The sequence below is a fragment of the Mustelus asterias genome, chromosome 2, assembly GCF_964213995.1.
Source record: "Mustelus asterias chromosome 2, sMusAst1.hap1.1, whole genome shotgun sequence".
Classification (NCBI taxonomy): Eukaryota; Metazoa; Chordata; class Chondrichthyes; order Carcharhiniformes; family Triakidae; genus Mustelus; species Mustelus asterias.
The window spans coordinates 17,982,145-18,006,134 of NC_135802.1; the positions used below are offsets into that span (position 1 = coordinate 17,982,145).

The 23,990-nt window shown below is 43.6% G+C and overlaps 1 protein-coding gene and 1 pseudogene across 4 annotated transcripts in view; one reads left to right on the forward strand and one right to left on the reverse strand.

Moving 5' to 3' along the window:
- galnt11 (UDP-N-acetyl-alpha-D-galactosamine:polypeptide N-acetylgalactosaminyltransferase 11 (GalNAc-T11)) overlaps window positions 1-23,990 on the forward strand; it is a 200,005-nt gene that overhangs the window by 63,981 nt on the left and 112,034 nt on the right. The window contains exon 1 of one of the 4 annotated variants that reach the window (XM_078232056.1): window positions 3,410-3,428. The exons of the other annotated variants lie outside the window; for them this stretch is intronic. The gene's annotated coding sequence lies outside the window, so the exon portion shown is untranslated. Of the gene's footprint in view, window positions 1-3,409; window positions 3,429-23,990 lie in introns of those variants that run through there. 4 annotated transcript variants of the gene reach the window in all.
- Window positions 6,515-6,723, reverse strand: LOC144481905 (U2 spliceosomal RNA; annotated as a pseudogene).

A 23,990-nucleotide genomic window follows, 5' to 3' on the forward strand; every position in this document is an offset into this window, starting at 1 on the left:
TACGAGATTCCGCTCACTCTTCTAAACTCCAGTGAATATAATCCAAACTGACTTAGTGTCTCCTCATATGACTGACCTCCCATCCCAGGAATTAGCCTGGTAAACCTTTATTGCGCTTCCTCTATAGCAACGACACCTTTCCTCAGATAAGGACACCAAAACTGCACACAATACTCCAGGAATGGCCTCACCAATGCCCTGTACAATTGCAGCAAAACATCCCTATCCCTATACTCAATTCCTCTCGCTATGAAGGCCAGCATACCATTTGTCTTCTTTACTGCCTGTTGTACCTGCATGCTTACTTTCAGCGACTGATGCACGAAGACACCAAAATCTAATTGAGTATCCACTCTCAATTTAAACCCATTCAAGTAACAATCTGTCTTCCCATTATTGCTTCCAAAGTGGATAACCTCACATTTATCCACATTATACTGTGTCTGTCATGCACATGCCCACACACACAGCCTATCCAAATCACGCTGAAGCCACTCTGCATCCTGCTCACAGCTCACCCTCCCACCCAACTTTGTATCATCTGTAAATTTGGAGATAATACATTCAGTTCCATCTTCCAGATCATTAATATATAATGTGAACAGTTGGGGTGTTAGCACGCATCCCTGTGGAACTCCACTAGTCACTGACTGCCAATCAGAAAAAGACCCATTTATGCCAACTCTTTGCTTCCTATCTGCTAACCAGTTTTCTATCCATCTCAAGACATTGCCTGCAATCTCATATGCTTTAACTTTACATGGTAGCCTGTTATGGGAGACCTTGTCGAAAGCCTTCTGAAAGGCTAAATAAATCACATCAACTGGCTCTCCTCGGTCAACTCTACTAGTTACATCCTCAAAGAATTCCAATAGATTCGCCAAGCATGATTTCCCTTTTGTAAATCCATGCTGACTTTGTCTGATTATGCCACTGCCTTCCAACTGTTGAGTTATGAATTCTTTGATAATAGATTCTGGCAACTTCCCCAGAACCAACGTTCAGCTCACTGCTCTCTAGTTCCCTGTTTTCTCTCTACCTCTCTTTTTGAATAGTGGGCTTACATTAGATACCCTCCAATCTGTAGGAACCAGTCCAGAGTCCAAACAATTTTGGAAAATAACAACGTTGGACCCACTATTTCCAGGACCACTTCCTTTAAGTACTCTAATGTTTACCAATTTCTAGGCATTTACCAGTTTTTAAACCAGGTTCACTCCAGTTCTCTACAGTTAAACTTAAACCAAAAATAATACTTTAAAACGTATTTCATAATGTCAGTTCATAATTTATAGGTTCTATTTCTCACAGTACTTAATGGAGTATGAGGAATGATGACAGCTATATGCTGCTGAGAGTTTGGTAGAATATGGTTAGCCATTTCTGTGACTGAAACAATCAGGAATGATACGGCAGAAGTGGCTCTCGTGCCCAAATGGTACCAGATTCTATGATTCTTGAGAGGCTGATAGATTGAAAAGATCGATTGGACAATAACTGATGGATTGCAAGAGTCTGTTGGACCACAGCTGATTGATTGAAAAAGTGTAATGGACAAAATCTGTTTTAGGTTAACAGGATAATGAACTTAAGAGCTCAAATTCGGAGTCTTAAGGGGCTATTTTTTCTAAGTCAGTCTTGGGACATTGGTGTCACTGGCTAGTCAGCATTTGTTGCCCATCCCTCGTTGCCCGAGGGTTGTTGAGAGTCCACATTGCTGTGCCTCTGGGGTCACGTGGGCCAGACCAAGCAAGGATGGCAGATTTCCTCACTAAAGGACATTAGTGAACCAGATGGGTTTTTCCGACAATTGACAATGGTTTCATGGTCATCAGTAGATTCTTAATTCCAGATATTTTTTCTTGAATTCAAATTCCATTACCTGCCGTGGCGGGATTCAAACCCAGGTCCTCAGAACATTAACTGAGTTTCTGGAGTAATAGTCTAGTGTTAATACCACTAGGTCATTGCTTCTCCTAAATCTGTGGTCTCCAATTAGATCATCTGATTGTCAACTCTGCAAGTATTACAGTGTTATACTTGCATGGATTCAAACAATTTGATAATGTAAATACTTTCAATTATGTTACACATAGTTTTTACAGCCAATTTTCACTTTTGACAATGGCAGAAAACTGCTGAATGCCAGTGAGCAGCCTGTTATATACCTTGCTCCTTTTCTCTTTATTAGAAGTCAATAAAAAGAACACCAGGTGGGATGATCTTCATTGGCAGTCCCTAGGGGATCAGGGATGACTTGCTTCCACTCCAGCTTAATGTGTTTTGAGATGGCTGATGAATCCAAAGTGCAGTTTGTACTTTCTGCCACATGTGGGAAGGTGATGTTTGAAGGGTGGGTAGATGAGATGTTTGGAGGTTTGTGTGCTCTTTCCAACACCTTAACTTCTGCGCATTCCTGACAAAGTCTCTCAATATGTGCATGCCTTTCTGAATGAGACGATAATATCCATAAGATGTAGGCCATTTGGCCCATTGAGTGCTGCACCATTCAATCAGATCATGATTGATCTGATATGATAATCTTCAGCACCACTTTCCCGCCTTATCTCCATAATTCTTGGTTCCCTTACTGATTAAAATGTGTGTCTATCGCATCCTTGAACATACTTAACAACGCAGCTTCTACAGCCCTCTATGGTAAAGAATTCCACAGATTCATTACCCTCTGAACCTACTCTGTTTTAGTCAGTCACAAGAAGAGTCTCCCATGAATCGGTGGAGGGTTTTGATCTTTTCAGTGTTGATTTGAGGACGTCCCTAAAGCATTTCTGCTGTCCTCATGGAAATTTCCTGCCATGACCAAGTTGCGAGAAGATCAGCCCCTTTCAGATTTGGTGTCAGGTATCCAAACGACATGTCTTGTCCTGCGGAGCTAGTTTCCAGTAATCAGTGCCTCACTGTTAAGCAAGTTGTTTGGGAGAGGATGCTACAATGGGACCAGATTTGGAGAATCTTGCAAAGGCACTGCTGGTGGTGCTTTGAACTGGCTGCTGTAGGTTATCGAAGCTCTGAAGCATTTTGGAGCACTGGAATCACTGCTGTCCGGGAAAACCATGACTCTTATCTCAGGTTTGAGACCTTGGTCCTCACATACCCTTGTCCTCAGTTGGCTGATGCCGTGCTGGCACATTGAAGGCAATGAATTTTGTTTATATCTCCTTCCAGATACAGAAAATGATCCACATTTTCCAGAATCTCACCATTGATGTTAACTGATGGACTGAGTTGTGCCATGGGGCTGGTTGAAAGAGGACCGTAGATTTCCAGGGATTTACCGAAACCATATGCTTTGGGGAAGAAGTCAACAATGACCTGGAGCTCAGTTTCTGAGTGAGCATGCACACACGCATTATTTGCACGCTGAAGCTCAATGACTGAGGTTGGAATGGTTTTGGATTGAAGTCAGAGTAGGTTGAATTTTTGATTTGATTTGGTTTATTGTTGTCACGTGTATTAACATACAGTAAAAAATATTGTTTCTTGCGCGCTATACAGACAAAGCATACTGTTGCTAGAGAAGAAAACGAGAGGGTGCAGAATGTAGTGTTACAGTCATAGCTAGGGTGTAGAGGAAGATCAACTTAATGCAAGGTAAGTCCATTCAAAAGTCTGACAGCAGCAGGGAAGAAGCTGTTCTGAGTCGGTTGGTATGTGACCTCAGACTTTTGTATCTTTTTCCCGAAGGAAGAAGATGGAAGAGAGAATGTCCGGGGTGCGTGGGGTTCTTAATTATGCTGGCTGCTTTGCCGAGGCAGCGGGAAGTGTAGACAGAGTCAATAGATGGGAGGCTGGTTTGCGTGATGGATTGGGCTAAATTGGGTTGAACAGTTTCCTGTCTATTCTATGGATTATCTCTACGCCCATGGGTAATTTGCTGAGGTGAAGTGCCATATTTGAGTGAGGAAAATGGAGAAATGTGGATGGTATTGTTGTTCCTGTTAATTCTCAGATACTTTCGCCCAGTTTGCTTACTCCAAGGTTTTACCCCGGTGCCCTTATTTGCAAGATGGACAAAGGACAAACACAAGTAAAGGTTCAACAAGTTTATTAACCCTTAAATTACCCACATAAAACAAGAGGATACCCCAGATTCAAGTATACTACCTCCAAAGATGGTTTGGTTAAACTGCTGGCTCGATTCTCTGAGTCCCTCTGGTCCGTCACCACGAAGGTTAGTCTCGATGGCAGCTTCTTCCTTCCTTCCTTCTCTGGTCAGTCTTCCGGATGGTCAAGGTTGCCTCCCTCATCGAGTCTTCGCTCCTGGTGTATCTGAGATGTGTACCTTTATCCCCCAGCCTGCTTGCCTTTCCAGAAACTTCTCTGGCTTCCGGCCGATGAGGTCCCATGAGGGGGTTCCAATACCCAGTGGGTTTCTTGATGTCTGCCTGACAGGCCCCAGGTGTCCATCTCCATGCTGTTGCTTACATGTAACCTGTTGTCAGATAAGGTAACTGCAGGAACTCTCGGTGACAGAAAGTCTGGCCCAATCTGGGCTTCTAACAATAGGCCGGTGCATTTCAATGGGGTGCAATGATCTCCTGCTAAGTATCAGTAGAGTGCAATGACCTTTGATGGGTGATTGATGGGTCAGGCCCAGACATGTTTGTGTATTTGTATAATTGGCCTGCCTGAGGTTTGACTGTGTTTGATTTCAATATGCCCAATTCTTTAATTTAGGATATCCAATTTAATCAGCCTTAAAACTAGGCCCTGATTATATTACCAAAGTATGATGATACAGCTTTGTTTGATCCCAGTCTTCACTGAGTGGTGGTTCTGTTGGTGAGGATCACGGTTTGTATGTCATTGTGGAGTAGGCAGAAGATGGTGACAAATTTCTGAGGGCAGACATATTTGAGGAAGATGCTCCATAAACATACGCGGTTGACAGGATCAAAGGCTTTCATGAGGTTGATAATGACAGCGGGAAAACTTGGCTGCAGTTATTGCAATTGGACTTGTCTCCTCTCTTGAATATAATCACAGTTGGTGCATCCCTAAGATCCCTCAGCATTTACTTCTCTTCCCAGAGCATCGGTTGGGGTGGGGTGGCCAGAAAAGCCACCAGTTTTCTGCCATCATTGCACGTGAAAATTATCCCCTTGAATTTTAAATACAGTATTTAAATAACTTTGGGTATTAAATTATCATATTTTTCTTTAAATTCCATGCATCATTCTGACTGTTTTCTTGGGTAGTTGTAAACGATCCCAAGACAATATACTTGAAGAATAGCTGGGGAGTGATCTGAAATGTACTGGCCAATATTCATCCCTCAACCAACACCAATAAAACAGATTATCTAGTTGTTATCACGTTGTTGTTTGCTGGGCACAAATGGCTGCCACATTTCCTATATTGTAACAATGATGACACTTGAAAAGGACTTCATGCTTTGGGATGTCGTGTCGTTGTGAAAGGTGCTATAGAAGTACAAGCTTTTCTTTTTATCCCTTGGATGAATTATGCCCTGAGCCTTTCTATCCTCTTGCCTTTGCTCCTGCAACTTGTCTTTGGGATATAAGCCAGTCTGTGACTCTTTTAAATCACTGCCTACATGCCACGTGGTACCAATTTTGGAGCTGGTGCTTGCAAAAGCATGGGTAAGTGATAGTTGGAGCGTCGTCCTCCTCTACTGACAAAAGTTGCCCAGTACTTATGTAGGACCTCAAAAAGGACAAAGAAACTGCTTACTATTTGGCAGTGGTAAGTTGTTGCAACTAAATTTTATTCATTCGTAATTTGGCTGGCCAGCATTTATTGCCTATCCCTAGTTGTCTTTGAGAAGGTGGTGGTGAGCTGCCTTCTTGAATCGCTGCAGTCCATGTTCTGTGGGTTGACCCACAATACTGTTAGGGAGGGAATTCCAGGATTTTGACCCAGCGACTATTAAGGAAGGGTGATACATTTCCAAGTCAGAATGGTGAGTGGTTTGCAGGGGAACTTGCAGGTGGTGGTGTTCCCATGTATCTGCTGCCCAGGTCCTTCGAGATGGAAGTGGTCATGGGTTTGGAATGTGCTGTCTCAGGATCTTTGGTGAAATGTTGCAATGCATCTGAACTGAATGGCTGCTAATGATGCAGGGTGTCTCAATAAGAGAAACGGATGGCTAAGAAAATTCGTTCCTTCTGCCTCGCCATCCATTATTGCCCTGGCTAACCCTCAATCTTGTGTATCTGGAGTTGCTTTGCTGATGTGCTGACTTGAATGGATGATGTTCCTCCATCAGTATGGATTCTCTCCCTAACATTACATGTGAGTTGACCCTGCAAGAAGAAAGGGAGAGTTGAATCATAGAATCCATAGAATCCCTTCAATGCAGAAGGAGGCCATTCGGCCCATCGAGTCTGCACTGACCACAATCCCACCCAGGCCCTATTTTTTAAAATATACTTTTCCAATTCAATCAAATCAAGTCCAATTCAGAGTCTCAACAAGTTGAGACATTTCCGATCCAAGCTGACAAGACAGGGCCTACACACCTGTCTTGGGCCTGATCTACATGAGCCAAGCTGATTGGAGGAGGGGGAGGTTTCCTCCTCCAAGGCTTGATCTCATTTGCATCTTAGCCAAAAGGTCGAGATGCCGCTTTTAAAAATTGCTTCATATGAATATGAAGCTTAAATGTAACCTAATGACCTCGACCAAGTGCAGCATCCATCCATACTACACTTGATCTTAGCCAAAAGGCCGAGAAGTGAGACCCACCCAGGCCCTATCGCCGTAACCCCACATATTTACCCTGCTATAATCCCCCTGATACTAGGGTCAATTTAGCATGGCCAATCAACCTAACCTGAACATCTTTGGAGTGTGGGTGGAAACCGGAGCACCCGGAAGAAACCCACGCAGACACGGGGAGAACGTGCAAACTCCACGCACACAGTGACCCAAGGCCGGAATTGAACCCGGGTCCCTGGCACTGTGAGGCAGCACTGCTAACCACTGTGCCACCGTGCCGCCCCCGAAGAGTTGTGGATATCTGTGTGCGAGTGTAGGGTAGTTTTACTGGTGCTAGGACAGGAAGAAGCATCTGATTTGTGTAAGATGAAGCAATTCATTAGGAGAGTAGTGACAGAATATGGAAATTGCAGCAGGAGTGACATCAATTTGTTTTTATGAATAAATGAGAGGTACGTAAAGTGGCGTACTCAAACCCTTCACTGCTTTAAAGTGGTGCAGGACTATGTTATTGAGAGAAAAAATAAGATTTTGAGCAGTTATGTTTGAGATACTAAGCTTTGCCACTGACACGCTCTGCCATCTTGAACCATCCACACCTAGCAGTGTAGCGCAGCCCTTTCTCTCTCCTACTGGGAAGAGGATATTCGATTAAAGTTACAGGACATGTTTGAGAAGTGAGATGCTCTCTCAGTGTAATTTTTCTCCTAACTAATACAAAAACAACACCTTTAACTCAGTTCCATAATACACACTTAAGTTCCTGTTTTAAAATGCAGAAACAAGCTGGAAATTAGATCGGGTTGTTGCCTAAGATTCCTCCCCCATATATGTGCAAATTACCCAATTACCAGCACAATTCGTACTGACAGCTCAGCTCTTGAATTGAAGCGCAGACCTGAAAATAGCTTGTACTCATGTTATCAAATGAGTGACCTGGCTGCCCACCTATTTCACGCCTGTTTTGGCTGCAACTTAGAACAAAGAACAATACGGCATAGGAAAACGTCCTTCGGCCCTCCACTGACAGTACGTTCCAGGCACCCACCCTCTGTGAAAAACATTCCCTGCATGTCTCCCCTAAACTTACCCCCTCTCACCGTAACCCTGTGCCCTCTTGTAGTTGATAAGACTAGGTGTGAGATTTTCAAGTCATCCGTTGAATCTTTTGGTATTGTCCTTATTTTTAATTTGTTAGTGGGATGTGGACAATAACTGCAAGGCCAGCAGGTGTCACCCATCCTTAATTACCCTCGAGAATCTGCTGGTGAGCCACCTTCTGTGTGGTGTAGATAAACCCTGAATGATGTTTGGAGGGAGTTCCATATGTGTGACCCAGTAACATTGAAGGAATGTGGGAATAAAGTCAGTCTGTCATTTGTAGGGGAGCCTGCAGGGGACAATATTCTTATGTCCTTCGAGGTCAGGCTTGTCCAATCTTTCTTTACACATGGCGGTGGGGGGGTGGAAAGCACTTCAATTTTTTTCTCATTCGAGGGGCTAATGAGCGAATTGCAGAAAGATAAGGTTTGACACAATATTAAACACTTTTTTAAAAAAATGCTGAGGTACGAAAAGAAACAACAAAAAATTAAAGTAATAAATTGATCATTTAAAAGTATGTGTAATAAATAAAGATGATCATTTGAGTGTGAGAGGGCGTGTGTGTGTATCCAGTTCACTTGGTCACAGTGTGCTTACTTATTCACCTATATCCACTGTGAGAGTGGGCATTGGTGTGTGAGGGTGAATGAAAACCTCTAAATTGCAAGTGAGACACACTCTCTGTCACACAGTTACCATAAGACCATAAGACATAGGAGCGGAAGTAAGGCCATTCGGCCCATCGAGTCCACTCCACCATTCAATCATGGTTGATTTCAACTCCATTTACCCGCTCTCTCCCCAAAGCCCTTAATTCCTCGAGAAATCAAGAATTTATCAATTTCTGTCTTGAAGACGCTCAACGTCTCGGCCTCCACAGCCCTCTGTGGCAATGAATTCCACAGACCCACCACTCTCTGGCTGAAGAAATTTCTCCTCATCTCTGTTCTAAAGTGACTCCCTTTTATTCTAAGGCTGTGCCCCCGCGTCCTAGTCTCCCCTGTTAATGGAAACAACTTCCCTACGTCCATCCTATCTAAGCCGTTCATTATCTTGTAAGTTTCTATCAGATCTCCCCTCAACCTCCTAAACTCCAATGAATATAATCCCACGATCCTCAGACGTTCATCGTATGTCAGGCCTACCATTCCTGGGATCATCCGTGTGAATCTCCGCTGGACCCGCTCCAGTGCCAGTATGTCCTTCCTGAGGTGTGGGGCCCAAAATTGCTCACAGTACTCCAAATGGGGCCTAACCAGTACTTTATAAAGCCTCAGAAGTACATCCCTGCTTTTGTATTCCAAGCCTCTTGAGATAAATGACAACATTACATTTGCTTTCTTAATTACGGACTCAACCTGCAAGTTTACCTTTAGAGAATCCTGGACTAGGACTCCCAAGTCCCTTTGCACTTTAGCATTATGAATTTTGTCACCGTTTAGAAAATAGTCCATGCCTCTATTCTTTTTTCCAAAGTGTACGACCTCGCACTTGCCCACGTTGAATTTCATCAGCCACTTCTTGGACCACTCTCCTAAACTGTCTAAATCTTTCTGCAGCCTCCCCACATACCACACACACATTCATACATTCTCATTCACACTCACGCACACACACCCTCTCTCTCACACACACACAATCGCACTCACTCTGGTGGACCCAACTCTTGCTCCAAGCCATGCCCCCCCATCCTGTGTGAACTTATCAGCAATAAATGCAGGGAAGAACCAGCCTGTGATTGAATGAGCAACTTTACAGCATTTTAAAAATTTAAGTCAGTAGTCAGTTGCATGTCCAAAATGTTTGGTGGGTTGGGGACTAGAATCAAGCCTGGGGGTCACCAGGTGGACAAACCTGTTCTGGGTGGTAGACATCGCAGGTTTACGAAGTACTGTTGAAGATTGAGAGTGATGGTTTTAATGTGAACCAAAAACAAAGTAAACTACATTATTTCAAAAAACACAATCTCATTTATCAATGGCCTCATCCAATTGAGAACAGTTGCATTAGGAACCTCATCAGTAAAGTAATCATGACATTAACACTGTTGTAACAATAACTGACTGAAACCACTTGAAGACGTAACTTTGTTTGAAATCAGCATAACATTTTAAATCAGTTGCTTAGTTAACTGCCTGCAATAATTAACAAATTTAATAAATTATAAGTGGCTCCATTTACAATTGACTGCAATGGCTGTGGCACATGTTAGTGTCATTTACCTGATATAGGTGGCAGCCCATGATAAACATAGACAGTGTCAATGGTGGTGACTGTATTCATTGAAATTGTGGGCATTGTTGTGGGAAAAGTACCACTAGGTCAGGCATGAAGGTTTCAAGAACACAGTTGTATTTTAACGAAGCTTCGTGGAGAAAAGGCACTAACAAGCAGCAAACCTTCTCTCAATGAGACAATTGGAGCAGTCCATCTTTATACCCTTTACACAATAGATGGACCGGACATCTAGCCATTATCACATCGTTGTAATCAAGTAGGTGATCGATCGTTAACATATCGTTATAGACAAATACAGACAGATACAGACATGAACATGTTAACATCGCATTGTCTTAGGAATGGATACATTTCCTACGTCAGTGTCTATCAATGGTTTTTAGTTTCGGCCTATTCATATAGTAATTTACAGTAATTGGTTTTCCTGCAGTTATGTATTCCCGATCCCACCTGTAGTTAATCTCATTATCTACCCCTATTGTCCTTATCCTTAAGCCCTGGCTGGCTTCCTGTAGGATTTGATTCCTGCATGTTTAACTTTGGATAGCTGTCTGTCCTTTATGTTTCAATCTCAGGTGGTTGTCTGTACTGAAAGTCAGTGTCCGTTTAATGTCTCTTTCCCAGGTGACTGTTTGTGTGCCAGGCAGCCATCTTATGTGTACCCATCTGTATATTTTTCCTCCTTCAGTATGTTGCTGAGAGCTAACTGTGGTGGATATGTTTACAATGCTAAAATTAAATCTATAGGACACAATTACCAATAACAGCTTTTTATTCAGCTGCAGTAGTGGATTTGAAAAAGATGTTTATGTTGGTTTTGAGCACAAATAGTCTTCAAGCTCAATGAATTCTGGTGCCAGAAGTATTGTGCCATTGGATAAAAAGCATTAAAACATTACGTCGATTCTTAACTTTACTTTTAAAGCTGCATTTTTATGTATTTTTGTTGATGATCATAGATATTGGGCTTCACAGATACTCTGTCAGCTGTAACGGCAAGTAAATATCATTATTATGAAAGAGGTAGTGTTGGGCAAGTTAATGGGGCTAAAGGTAGACAAGTCTCCTGGTCCTGATGGAATGCATCCCAGGGTACTAAAAGAGATGGTGGGGGAAATAACAAATGCACTAGTGGTAATTCACCAAAATTCGCTGGACTCTAGGGTGGTTCCCGCAGATTGGAAAACAGCCACTGTTTAAAAAAGGAGGGAGACAAAAGGCGGGTAACTATAGGCCGGTTAGCTTAACTTCTGTAGTAGGGAAAATGCTTGAATCTATCATCAAGGAAGAAATAGCGAGACATCTGGATATAAATTGTCCCATTGGTAAGACGCAGCATGGGTTCATGAAGGGAAGGTCATGTTTGACTAATTTGGTGGAATTCTTTGAGAACATTATATGTGCAGTGGATAATGGGGAACTTGTGGATGTGGTGTATCTGGATTTCCAGAAGGCATTTGACAAGGTGCCGCACCAAAGACTGCTACATAAGATAAAGATGCACAGTGTTACGGGTAATGTATTAGCATGGATAGAGGATTGGTTAACTAACAGAAAGCAAAGAGTGGGGGTAAATGGGTGTTTTTCTGGTTGGCGATCAGTGACTAGTGATGTGCCTCAGGGATCAGTGTTGGGACTGCAATTGTTTACGATTTACATAGATGATTTGGAGTTGGGGAGCAAGTGTAATGTGTCAAAATTCACAGATGACACTAAAATGAGTGGCAGAGCAAAGTGAGCAGAGGATGCTGAAAGTCTGCAAAGGGATATAGATAATCTAAGTGAGTGGGCGAGGGTCTGGCAGATGGAGTACAATGTTGGTAAATGTGAGGTCATCCATTTTGGTAGGAATAACAGCAAAATGGACTATTATTTAAATAGTAAAAAATTGTAGCATGCTGCTGTGCAGAGGGACCTGGGTGTCCTTGTACAAGAATCTCAAGGAGTTGGTTTGCAGGTGCAGCAGGTAATTAAGAAGGCAAATGGAATTTTGTCCTTCATTGCTAGAGGGATGGAGTTTAAAAACAGTAAGGTTATGTTACAGCTGTATAAGATGCTGGTGAGACTACACCTGGATACTGTGTACAGTTTTGGTCTCCTTATTCGAGAAAGGATATACTGGCACTGGAGGGGGTGCAGAGGAGGTTCACTAGGTTGATTCTGAAGTTGAGAGGGTTGGCTTATGAGGAGAGACTGAGTAGACTGGGGCTATACTCATTGGAATTCGGAAGACTGACTTATAAAAACATAAAAGATTATGAAGGGAATAGATAAGACAGAAGTAGGGAGGTTGTTTCCACTGGCTGGTGAAACTAGAACTAGGGGTCATGGCCTCAAAATAAAGGGGAGCAGATTTAGGACTGAGTTGAGGAGGAACTTCTTCACACAAAGGGTTGTGAATCTGTGGAATTCCCTGCCCAGTGAAGCAGTTGAGGCTACCTCATTAAATGTTTTTAAGGCAAGGATAGATAAATTTTTGAACAGTAAAGGAATTAAGGGTTATGATGAGCGGGCGGGTAAGTGGAGCTGAGTCCACAAAAAGATCAGCCATGATCTTATTGAATGGCGGAGCAGGCTCGAGGGACTAGATGGCCTACTCCTGCTCCTAGTTCTTATGTTCTTTAAAACAGTTCTGAATTTCCTAGCCTTCAAGGCCAATGCAGCTCTGTGTCAAAATGATAAGACATATACCTTTCTGTGGATGTAAGATTGTGCACAATTTCCAGATACCACTGAGGTAGGAACTCCAGCTCTCTGAGCCCTTCCTAGTTAGTTTTGGAATCAACTATAATAGTATGAGAAGTTGTGTGCTGCTTTGTCACTGATGCATCTCCACTGACCAATATGTTTCCATTTATTTTTGCTCCCTCCAGTTAATGATATGTTTTCATACCGCTTCCTTGGTCAGTGAACATTCTACAGGTGCTATCAATACTTTGGTTTGGTCAAACTGGTGGGAAGGGCAGCTTCAAAATCAGCAAGGTTTTTTTGCCTACAGCTTTTTAGGCAAGTAATGGGAATGACCAGGGCTTTCATTCAGGCAACTTCTCTTTACTGGAAAAAGCTGTCCTCTGTTGCAGTAACTGTACTCTGATGAGCATATTCTCTGGTTGTTCACTGTGCTTCAGTCAGGAATCAAATTCTAGATGTCCGAAAAAAATCTAGAAACCAGTTTACTTTTTAAGCACTGCATGTTATAGTTTGAAATTAACTTTGGGCAGATGGCACATACTAATGACGACTGATTTGAGGATTGAGAGCTGGTAAGTGGCTTTTTCATAGAATTATATTCAGGTTTTGCTCGAGTGGGGACCTCTCTAGATGTGCTCTTAGAGTCGGACTTTTGAGTGCACCTTTAGATTTTAACATTTTTTGCCCACAGGTTGCTGGAGGTGCAAGCTCATAATGGTGATGTGCAGTAGGGCACCTGGCATCTTGGTGTACTGTGAAACAAACCTTTTATCTGCAGTGAGAGTTCAGGATTGAGAAATGAACAGAAAGAGATCTGAGAAAGAGGGTAAATTTGAAGTCGAAAAGAGAAATAAAGAGTGGACGAAGGAGAAGAAAAGATTTTTTAAAATTATATTTATAAATATCTCAAACCAATTCTTAAAACAAACTAAAATAATCAGATTCTACTTATTGTTCAGCCTGGACAGGATTTCTTGATTAGCAGTCATTGATAATTATCACCTCGTTAAAAACCTACTTGTGCTTCTCGTTATCAGACATAACTTTCTGTAATTAATGAGCGAATGCAGTGACTTCATTAAAAGTCATGGGAAGGTTAAGACTGAGATACTGTTCTTGTGAAGCTAAGGACAGAGAGGCACAAATCAGCCAACAAGGGTAGTGATTTGCCATTCTGAGGGATACCTCTTCACCACCACAAGATGCTGCCCAATTTGTGTATGAATAAAATGTGCACCATTTGTGTGCTATTGTGTTTATCTAAACCATAGAAATTACAGCATGGAAACGGGTGGTCAAGTTCAATCAGTTAGCCCTAGTGTTAATCATCCACAATTTACATATGGATATAAAATTAAGTGTAAGCCCATCTGTGATCTCTGTAAAATTGATGGATCACATGATAGTGCAGTGTGGTGCATTTTCAGTTGTCATCTGTCTAATGGATCTGCAGCATTAATTTAATTTCCTGATGCACATAAAAAAATGCTGCGACTTATATGCTGTATTTTATGATAATTAGGGTTATATAGGTCCCCTTTCACGAAGATGGATTGAATAAGATCTTTTTCATTCTTTTGAGTTATAACCCAGGTTTTCAAGGAAAATGGAATTCTGTCTCTTTATATCTTGAGTTTTACAGTGCATGACAAGTGTAATTTAAAAAGTACAAACATAATTTACCTAACAGTCCTTGCTTGAAAGCTGTCGGCACAAGTTTTTGGTCAGTTTAATTAATCCAGTGATGGCTGGTGTGCTGTGTAATTTTCTCCACTGTCACTTTCCTCTTGATTTAAAGGGGTTATTTTCACTGGTGTCGCTGTCTGTTGATTTAGTGATGGCAAAAGCTAATTTTGACTGGTATTTCGGATAACCGCACTGATTATACATGCTGAGAGATGAGATTATTTAAATTGCACAGGAACAGAGCACTTCTGCTGCTTTGTGGTCCTGCTGTTGTTTAATTTTTTTGTGGGTTAAAAGGGCAACATCCTATATTTTAACCAAGGCCAAGTGAGTTTAAGATGCACCTTGTATCATAGGAGCAGGTATAGGCTATTTGGCCCCTCAAGCCTGTTTCACCATTCAACCAGATCGTGGTTGATCTTCTATCTCAATGCCATTTTCCTGAACGATCCCTATATCTCTTGATATCTTTAATATCTAGAAATCTATCAATGTCTTTTTTGAATATACTCAATGACTGAGCCTCCACAGCCCTATGGGGTAGAGAAATACGAGAATTTCAATGCTGGGAGGGATTGGGGAGGGAGCGGGGCGGGGGGTGATTGTGTCAGAAAATATGACTCTGATATCATCATGACCTCGGGAATGAGAAAGGAGACAGATCTGCAAATATTTTCAAATGCTTCCACTTCTTTGCTTATTGGCCCCACTTGATCTGCTGGGCTCTGAAGGAGTGGGAACTCACGGTGTGGTGGGGCGGAAGGGTCTCTGTCCCCTGGTCAACATTATCTTTGTAAGGGGAAAAATGAGCAGTTCTGCCCCTTACAAGACAATTATGAAATTACAGCTATTGAGGGAGAGCCTATGCAATAAACATTTTAATCTCACCTTTTTACAGTACTCATTATCCTCTTACATGTGCTAGAGTTTTGTTGATAAGTTTATGTTGACCAGAAATGTGTTTATCTGTAAAAAGAACAGAAAGATTTCAGACTGTAAGTGAAGTGGCTAGTTTATAGAAACTAGTCAAGGCATCTAGATAAGAATCTATAACACAAATGGAGACGGCAACGTGCAGGGCATAAATTTGGTTTTGTGTTTTTGAAGTCCGTTCTGAATAAGCCTCGACCTGCTTTCAGTAATTAATATCCTCCTCCATTGTTGAACCCTCTCAACAGAGGCTGTCTCTGGAGAATGAGGTTGGAAGCTGACATCCAGATCCAAAATGACTTGCATTTCACCTCAGTGGTGGGGAAGATTTTACAAACAATAATTTGGGATGCAACTAATAAGAGCAGGTCAGAGGCTAGGAATACTGCAGCGAGTAACTTACCCCCTGATTCCCCAAAGCCTATCCACCATCTACCAGGCACAAGTCAGGAGTGTAATGGAATACTCCCCATTTGCCTGGATGGATGTAGCTCCAACAACACTCGAGAAGCTTGACATCATCAAGGAGAAAGCAGTCTGCTAGATTGGCATCGCAACCACAAACATCCACTCCCTCCACTACCGACGCTCAGTAGCATCAGTGTGTACTATCTACAAGATGCACTGCAGCAATTCATCAAAGATCCTTAGACAGCACGTTCTAAACCCACAACCACTTCCATCTAGAAGGACAAGGATAGCAGATACATGGGAACACCACCACCTGCAAGTTTCCGTCCAAGCCACTCACCATCCTGTCTTGGAAATTAAATTCGCAGTCGCTGGATCAAAATCCTGGAATTCCCTTTCTAATGGCATTGCGGGTAAACCCACAGCATGTGGACTGCAGCGATTCAAGAAGGCAGCTCATCACCACCACCACCACCTCGAGGGCAACTAGGGATGGGCAATAGATGCTGGCCAGCAGCGATGCCCATGTTCCACGAATGTATAAAAAAAACTTGGAAAAATGCAGCTTTGTCTGGATGAAGATGTATAGTGGAGTTCTCCAGGGATTGGTTTTGGCACCCTCCTCTTCCTGACAAATATTATTGACCAAGACCTTGGTGTACAGTGCACAAATTCAAAATTTGTGGATGATACAAATTTTGGAAGTATTTTGAACCATCAGTAGGATTGTGAAGAACTTCAAAAGGGGAATGGCAGGCTGTTGGAACGGGGGAGACAATGGCAAATGAAATTTAACCTGGTGTTGTTAAAACTCTTACTAGATGAAATTTAATACAGAGAAGGGTGAAGTGATTCATTTTGTTAGGAAGAATACAGAGAGACAATATATAATAAAGGTACAATTCTAGAGGGAGTGCAAGAGCAGAAAGACCTCGGTGTATATGTGCATAAATCATTGAAGACTGAGGGACTTGTTAAGAAAACATATGCATCATGCCTTTATCAAGAGCGGCATAGCACACAAAAGCTTGGAAGTTAGAAACCATAGAATCCTACAGTGCAGAAAGAAGCCATTTGGCCTGTGAAGTCTGCACACACTCTCCTAAAGAACATCCACCCAGGACCTTCCCTCCTTCCTATCCCTGTAACCCCCCACACATTTACCATGCATAATCAATCTAACTTGCACATCTTTGGATACTAAGGGGTAATATAGCATAGCCAATCCACCTAACCTGCACAAACTTGGATTGTGGGAGGAAACCAGAGCACCCAGAGGAAACCCGTACAGACATGAGAATGTGCAAATGCTACAGTTAGTCACCCAAGGCCAGAATTGAACCAGGTCCCTGGCGCTGTGAGGCAGCATTGCTAACCAGTGTGCCACTGTGGTGAATGCAATTTAGGTGTACAAAACACTGGTTCAGTTGCAGTTGGAATATTGTGTCCAGTTCTGGATGGAAGTGAAGACATTAGGGAAGTTGCAAAAAAGATTCACGAGAATGGTTCCAGAAATGAAGATTTTCAGTTATATAGAAAGACTCAAAATATTGTACTGTTGCAACCTTCCTGTCCTCGTTTTACTGGTGAGAATGACTTCGTAACCAGAAAGGCTGTGAAGCTCATTAGCATCAGAGTGCCTGGATCTCCATAACATCTGGCGCAGCTGCTTCCCCCCTCCTGGATGCCCCCCCAGTGCTCCCCACCATGCTGGTGAGAGGGCACACCGACGTGAATCTCTACTGGTCTCCACCAGCGGAGACCCGGTGCCATGGGCGGGGGATCAGAGACCACTGAAACCCCCGGGTGGTTGAGGGCATGGCTGGGGCTGTGCCCACCTGGGGGTGGGGCCTGAGTGGGGGTGGGGCTGTGACAGGGGGCTATGTACTTTGACGGTGCCTCTGTGCATGTGGGTGGTGGGGAGGAGGTCGTAATGGGGGTGGTTTGCGGAGGGAGCCATGAAGTGGAGGGGTCCGCCAGGGCCCTGATGTTGGCGACTCATGCTGGTGTGCGGGCTGACAATGCCACTGATGGAGGAAGGGATGTGGTTGTCCGATTTTCATTGGGGGAAGTGGGATGAGGTCATCTGGTTCACCCTGCGGAATAGCGCCTGAGCACTCTGAAGCTGACTTCACCGGCTTATATAGGCTTCCCCCTTCCCGTACCAGTGCAAAGCTCCCAACTGTCAAGAAAAGCTGAGGATTGCAGTGCGGAGCTCACTGAAAAGACCGGTAAGGAGGACTCCCGTTTCCTTGCTGTTATGATACTTGGAATTTTTTTAGGAAAATTCCGCCCCTATATATTTCAAATAGATCACTTCTCTCTCCTAAACTCCAGGGAATATAGGCCCAGCCTACTCAATTTCTCTTCATCCCAGAAACCAGTTGCACTTTGTTGCATTCTCTCAAGGCCAAGTATGTCCTTAGACAAGGAGACCAAAACTGCACAATATTCAAAATGTGGCCTCACACTGCCCTGTATAAAGGGGTATCAGGGGGCAAACTCTCCGCTGGTTGGAGTCATACCTGGTACATAGAAAGATGGTTGTGGTTGTGGAGGTTCAGTCATCTGAGCTCCAGGACGTCTCTGCAGGAGTCCCTCAGGGTAGTGTCCGAGGCCCACCCAACAATCTACAACTGCTTCATCAATGATCTTCCTCTGTCACAAGGTCAGAAGTGGGAATGTTCACCGATGATTGCACAATGTTCAGCACCATTCGCGACTCCTCAGATACTGAAGCAGTCCATGTTTAAATGCAACAAGATTTGGGCAATATACAGATTTGGGCTAATAAGTGGTAAGTAGCATTCGCACCACACAAATGCCAGGCAATGACCATCACCAATAAGAGACACTGTAACCACCGCCCCGTGACATTCAATGGTGTAACCATCACTGAATCCCCCGTTTTCAACATCCTTGGGGTTACCATTGACCAGAAACTCAACTGGACTCGCCACATAAACAGAGTGGCTACAAGAGCAGTTCAGAGGCTAGGACTACTGCAGCAAGTAACTCACCTCCTGACTCCCCAAAGCCTATCTACCATCTGCAAGGGACAAGTCAGGAGTGTGATGGAATACTCCCCACTTGCCTGGATGGGTGCAGCTCCAACAACACTCAAGAAGCTTGACACCATCCATCTACAAACATTCAATTCCTCCACCACCAATGCTCAGTAGCAGCAGTGTGTTTTATCTACAAGATGCACTGCAGCAATTCACCAAAGATCCTTAGACAGCACCTTCCAAACCCATGACCACGTCCATCTAGAAGGACAAGGGCAGCTGATACATGAGAATACTACTACCTGCAAGTTCCCCTCCAAGACACTCATCATCCTGACTTGGAAATATATTATGATGTGGAGATGCCGGCGTTGGACTGGGGTAAACACAGTAAGAAGTTTAACAACACCAGGTTAAAGTCCAACAGGTTTATTTGGTAGCAAAAGCCACACTAGCTTTCGGAGCTGCAAGCCCCTTCTTCAGGTGAGTGGGAATTCTGTTCACAAACAGAGCATATAAAGACACAGACTCAATTTATATGAATAATGGTTGGAATGCGAATACTTACAACTAATCAAGTCTTTAAGAAACAAAACAATGTGAGTGGAGAGAGCATCAAGACAGGCTAAAAAGATGTGTATTGTCTCCAGACAAGACAGCCAGTGAAACTCTGTTTTGTTTTGTTTCTTAAAGACTTGATTAGTTGTAAGTATTCGCATTCCAACCATTATTCATGTAAATTGAGGCTGTGTCTTTATATGCTCTGTTTGTGAACAGAATTCCCACTCACCTGAAGAAGGGGTTTGCAGCTCCGAAAGCTAGTGTGGCTTTTGCTACCAAATAAACCTGTTGGACTTTAACCTGGTGGTGTTAAACTTCTTACTTGGAAATATATTGCCATTCCTTCGTAGTCGCTGGGTCAAAATCCTGGAATTCCCTCCCTAATGGCACTGTGGGTCAACCCACAGAACATGGATTGCAATGATTCAAGAAGGCAGCTCACCTCCCCTTCTCAAGGGCAACTAGGGTTGGGCAATAAATGGTGGCCAGCCAGTGATGCCCTTGTCCCACGAATGTATAAGAAAAAAACTTGTGATACTAATAAATAAACTTTAAACCATTGACCCAGTTTCTCCATCTCTGTTGCATCTGGTCTGATGATTCTACCTACAACGGCATCCTAGATAAATCTCTCTGCACTCTTGCATGCACTTGGCATCCTCCCTAAAGCATGGTGCCCAGAATTTGACAGGATGCTGGGGCTTGACCAGTGATTCATAAAAGTTTATAAATTGCATTCTCAGGCTTATTGTATGAGTGCTTTGGGAAATTAGGTTTTGTTTTTGTCCATGGCCTTTGTATGAAAATGTTGCAGGTCCTTTGGCTGCATGCCAAATGTAAAGCTACTGGGACTGATTAAAAGTGGCTATCGCAGGAAGCTTTGTGTTTAGTGGGCCTTCTGGACCACTGGTCATGGCAAGTCCTGGCCGCTTTACACTTGGATTATAGTTGGCTGTGCATGACCTGTGCTTCGGTGCCTGGTGACAGCAGCCTTGTACAATGTAAAAGCAGCTTGAATGTCACATTATTATACTACATTGCAGCTTGGGTATTTAGTTGTCACTGTTACCACTCAGGGTGAGCCATGTTTGGGTAAACTGTAATGAGAACCAAAGATTGTAACAGAAAACTATTTTTCTGCACACCAGAAACTAGAATGTTTCATGTACAAATGGTGAACTGGATAAACATTCTTACTAAATTGTGACTAAGAAACATAGAAAAACTACAGCACAAAACAGGCCCTTCGGCCCCACAAGTTGTGCCGAACATCTCCCTACCTTTTAGGCCTACCTATAACCCTCCATCCTATTAAGTCCCATGTACTCATCCAGGAGTCTCTTAAAAGACCCTGTTGAGTTTGCCTCCACCACCACTGACGGCAGCCAATTCCACTCGCCCACCACCCTCTGTGTGAAAAACTTCCCCCTAACCTTTCCCCTGTACCTACCCCCCAGCACCTTAAACCTGTGTCCTCTCGTAGCAGCCATTTCCACCCTGGGAAAAAGCCTCTGAGAGTCCACCCGATCTATGCCTCTCAACATCTTATATACCTCTATTAGGTCTCCTCTCATCCTATGTCTCTCCAAGGAGAAAAGACCGAGCTCCCTCAGCCTATCCTCATAAGGCATGCCACTCAATCCAGGCAACATCCTCGCCTCTGCACCCTTTCAATCTTTTCCACATCCTTCCTGTAATGACGCGACCAGAACTGAGCACAGTACTTTTTTCCATAAAATATCTGAATCGCAGACAGTTTAATATTTGGATCATAGAACCCCAACAGTGCAGAAGGAGGCCATTTGGCCCAGCGAATCTGCACCGGCAATAGATCTATATATTTCCCTTCATCTGATGTATGCAACTACAAAAGGTGTAACTTGCTTTCTTTAAACAGAGGTTTACTTATTTGAAGTTCAGTCTAACCTCCACTGGTTTAAAAATCTATTTAAGGTACTCAGTCATCGGGCAGCAGGTTACCAAGTACCTGCTCTTACTGAAGATAGGTTTGCAGACAAACTGACTCAAGCTAATAGCTTTCTGTTGAAAGGAGTACACTATAATCTCTCTAGCCCAAAATGCTTAGAACCAAGGCAATTCTAGACTTCAGAATTTTCTGGATTATATAAAATAAGTTTAGAATACCAAACCACAATTTTAATTCCTCCCAAATTAGCCGACTTTTCTTTCTCCATCATCCATCTTGTCTCTTTCTCTCTAGCGGTTTTCCCTCTGAAACAGCCAAAGGGTGGTGAATGTGCGGAATTCACTACCACAGAATGTCATTGAGGACATAACATTGTCTGATTTCAAGAAGAAATTAGATGTATCTCTAGGAGCTAAAGGGAGATGGGAGGAAGGGGGGGATCAGGATATTGAATTTGATGATCAGCCATGATCAAAATGAATGGCAGAGAAGGCTCAGAGGGCTGAATGGCCTGCTCCTGCTTCTAGTTTCTATTTCTATGAGAAATAGAAAAAAGTTGGATGGATTATGATGTATGACTTAAAGTAAGGCACTTGTGCAGAGTATTGGAAGCCTGACCCCCATCTACCAATGCTGTACCTGACTTAAAAGTGCTTGCTGCTCAGAACATCAAATATGTGTGTTCCATTCTCTAAGTCTGGTAACTGTGCTGTAATGAATGTAAAACTAAGTTTAAATCTGAACAGTATTTAGAGTCATAGAGTCAGTTATGGCACAGAAGGAAACCATTGATTCCACTGAGTCTGTGCTGGTGTTCTGTAGAGCAGTACAGTCAGTTCCATTTCTGTGCTTCTGTGTTTGCAAGCTTACTGTTTGTAAACGTCCAATCTCTGGTAAACAAGCTAGACGAACTTAGAGCCAGACTCACTTTCCAAAGAGAACTGAGGGACTGCTGTGTACTCTGTTTCACGGAGACGTGGCTCACTCCTGCTTCACCGGACAGTGCCCTACAACCAGAGTGCTTCTCAATCCATCAAATGGACCACACAGCGGACTCAGGCAAGGCTAGGGGAGGTGAGGTTTGCTTCCTAATCAACACCTTGTGGTGTCTAGACGCAGCAACACTGGCAACTTTCTGCTCCCCAGACCTAGAGTACCTGAAGCTAAAATGCTGCCTTACTACCTTCCGCAGGAGCTCACCTCCGTTATCCTGATGGCAGTTTACATCCCACCCCATCCGGACATGAAGATCGCGCTGGACGAAGTATACACCACTACGAATAGCCTTGAGATGAAACATCTTGAGGCCTTGTTCATCGTTGCCGGGGACTTCAATCAGGCTAAGCTCAAGAGCGCACTACCAAATTACCACCAACACGTCTCCTGTTCCACCAGAGGCCCAAACATCCTAGACCACTGCTACACAAATATCAAACATGCCTACCACTCTATCGCCCACCCACACTTTGGCAAATCAGACCACAAGGCTGTGCTCCTGCTCCCGGCTTACAAGCAAAAACTGAAGCAGGAGAATCTGTCAAAGAAAGTCGTGCAATGTTGGTCTGAGGAATCGGATGATCTCCTATGGGGCTGCCTGGTGTCAGTGGACTGGTCAGTATTTAAAATCTCTGCGACCAGCCTGAACGAGTACGCCACTACAGTAACTGACTTCATTAGTAAGTGTATAGAAGACTTTGTGCCAAAGAAGCAAATCCATGTCTTCCCCAACCGGAAACCGTGGATGAACAGGGATATCCACTGCTTGCTGAAGTCCCCGTCTGAGGCGTTCAAGTCAGGCGACACTGACCTATACAAGAAAGCCAGATACGATCTAAGGAGATCCATCAAAGATGCCAAAAGACACTACTGATCAAGCTAGTGTCCCAGGCTAGCCACGTCGATCCCCACCGACTGTGGCAAAGTCTGCAAGACATAACAGGCTACAAGATGAAAGTATGTAAAATCGCCGGCTCCAATGCACCCCTTCCTGATGAGCTCAATGCATTTTATGCCCGTTTTCAGCAAGAGGTCAGCAAGAGTATGCCCTCCACCCTGGAAGCCCTGGATGAACCTGTATCTGGTTGCAGATGTCAGAGCAGCCTTCTCAAAGGTCAACCTATGGAAAGTGACTGGCCTGGATGGGGTACCCAGACGAGCACTCAGATCCTACACGGACCAGCTGGCGGTGGTATTCGCAGACATCTTCAACCTTTCTGAGGTCTCTATCTGCTTCAAGAAGACGATTATCATCCCAGTACCAAAGAAAAGCCAGGTAGTGTGCCTTAATGACTATTGTCTGGTGGCTCTGACATTCATCATTGCGAAGTGCTTCAAAAAGTTAGTCATGGCACGAATCAATTCCAGCCTCACAGATCGCCTGGATCCGTTACAGTTTCCTTATCACCGCAACAGGTCCACAGCAGATGCGATCTCCCTGGCTCTGCACTCAACCCTGGAACACCAAGATAACAAGGACACCTTTGTCAGACTCCTATTTATTGACTACAGCTCAGCCTTCAACACCATTATTCCCACAAAACTCATCTCCAAACGCCGTGGCACAGGCCTCGGCACCTCCCTCTGCAACTGGATCCTGAACTTCCTAACTCACAGACCACAATCAGTAAGGATAGGCAACAACACCTCCTCCACGATCATCCTTAATGCTGGTGCCCCAGAAGGCTGTATTCTCAGCCCTCTACTATACTGCTTATACACCTATGACTGTGTGG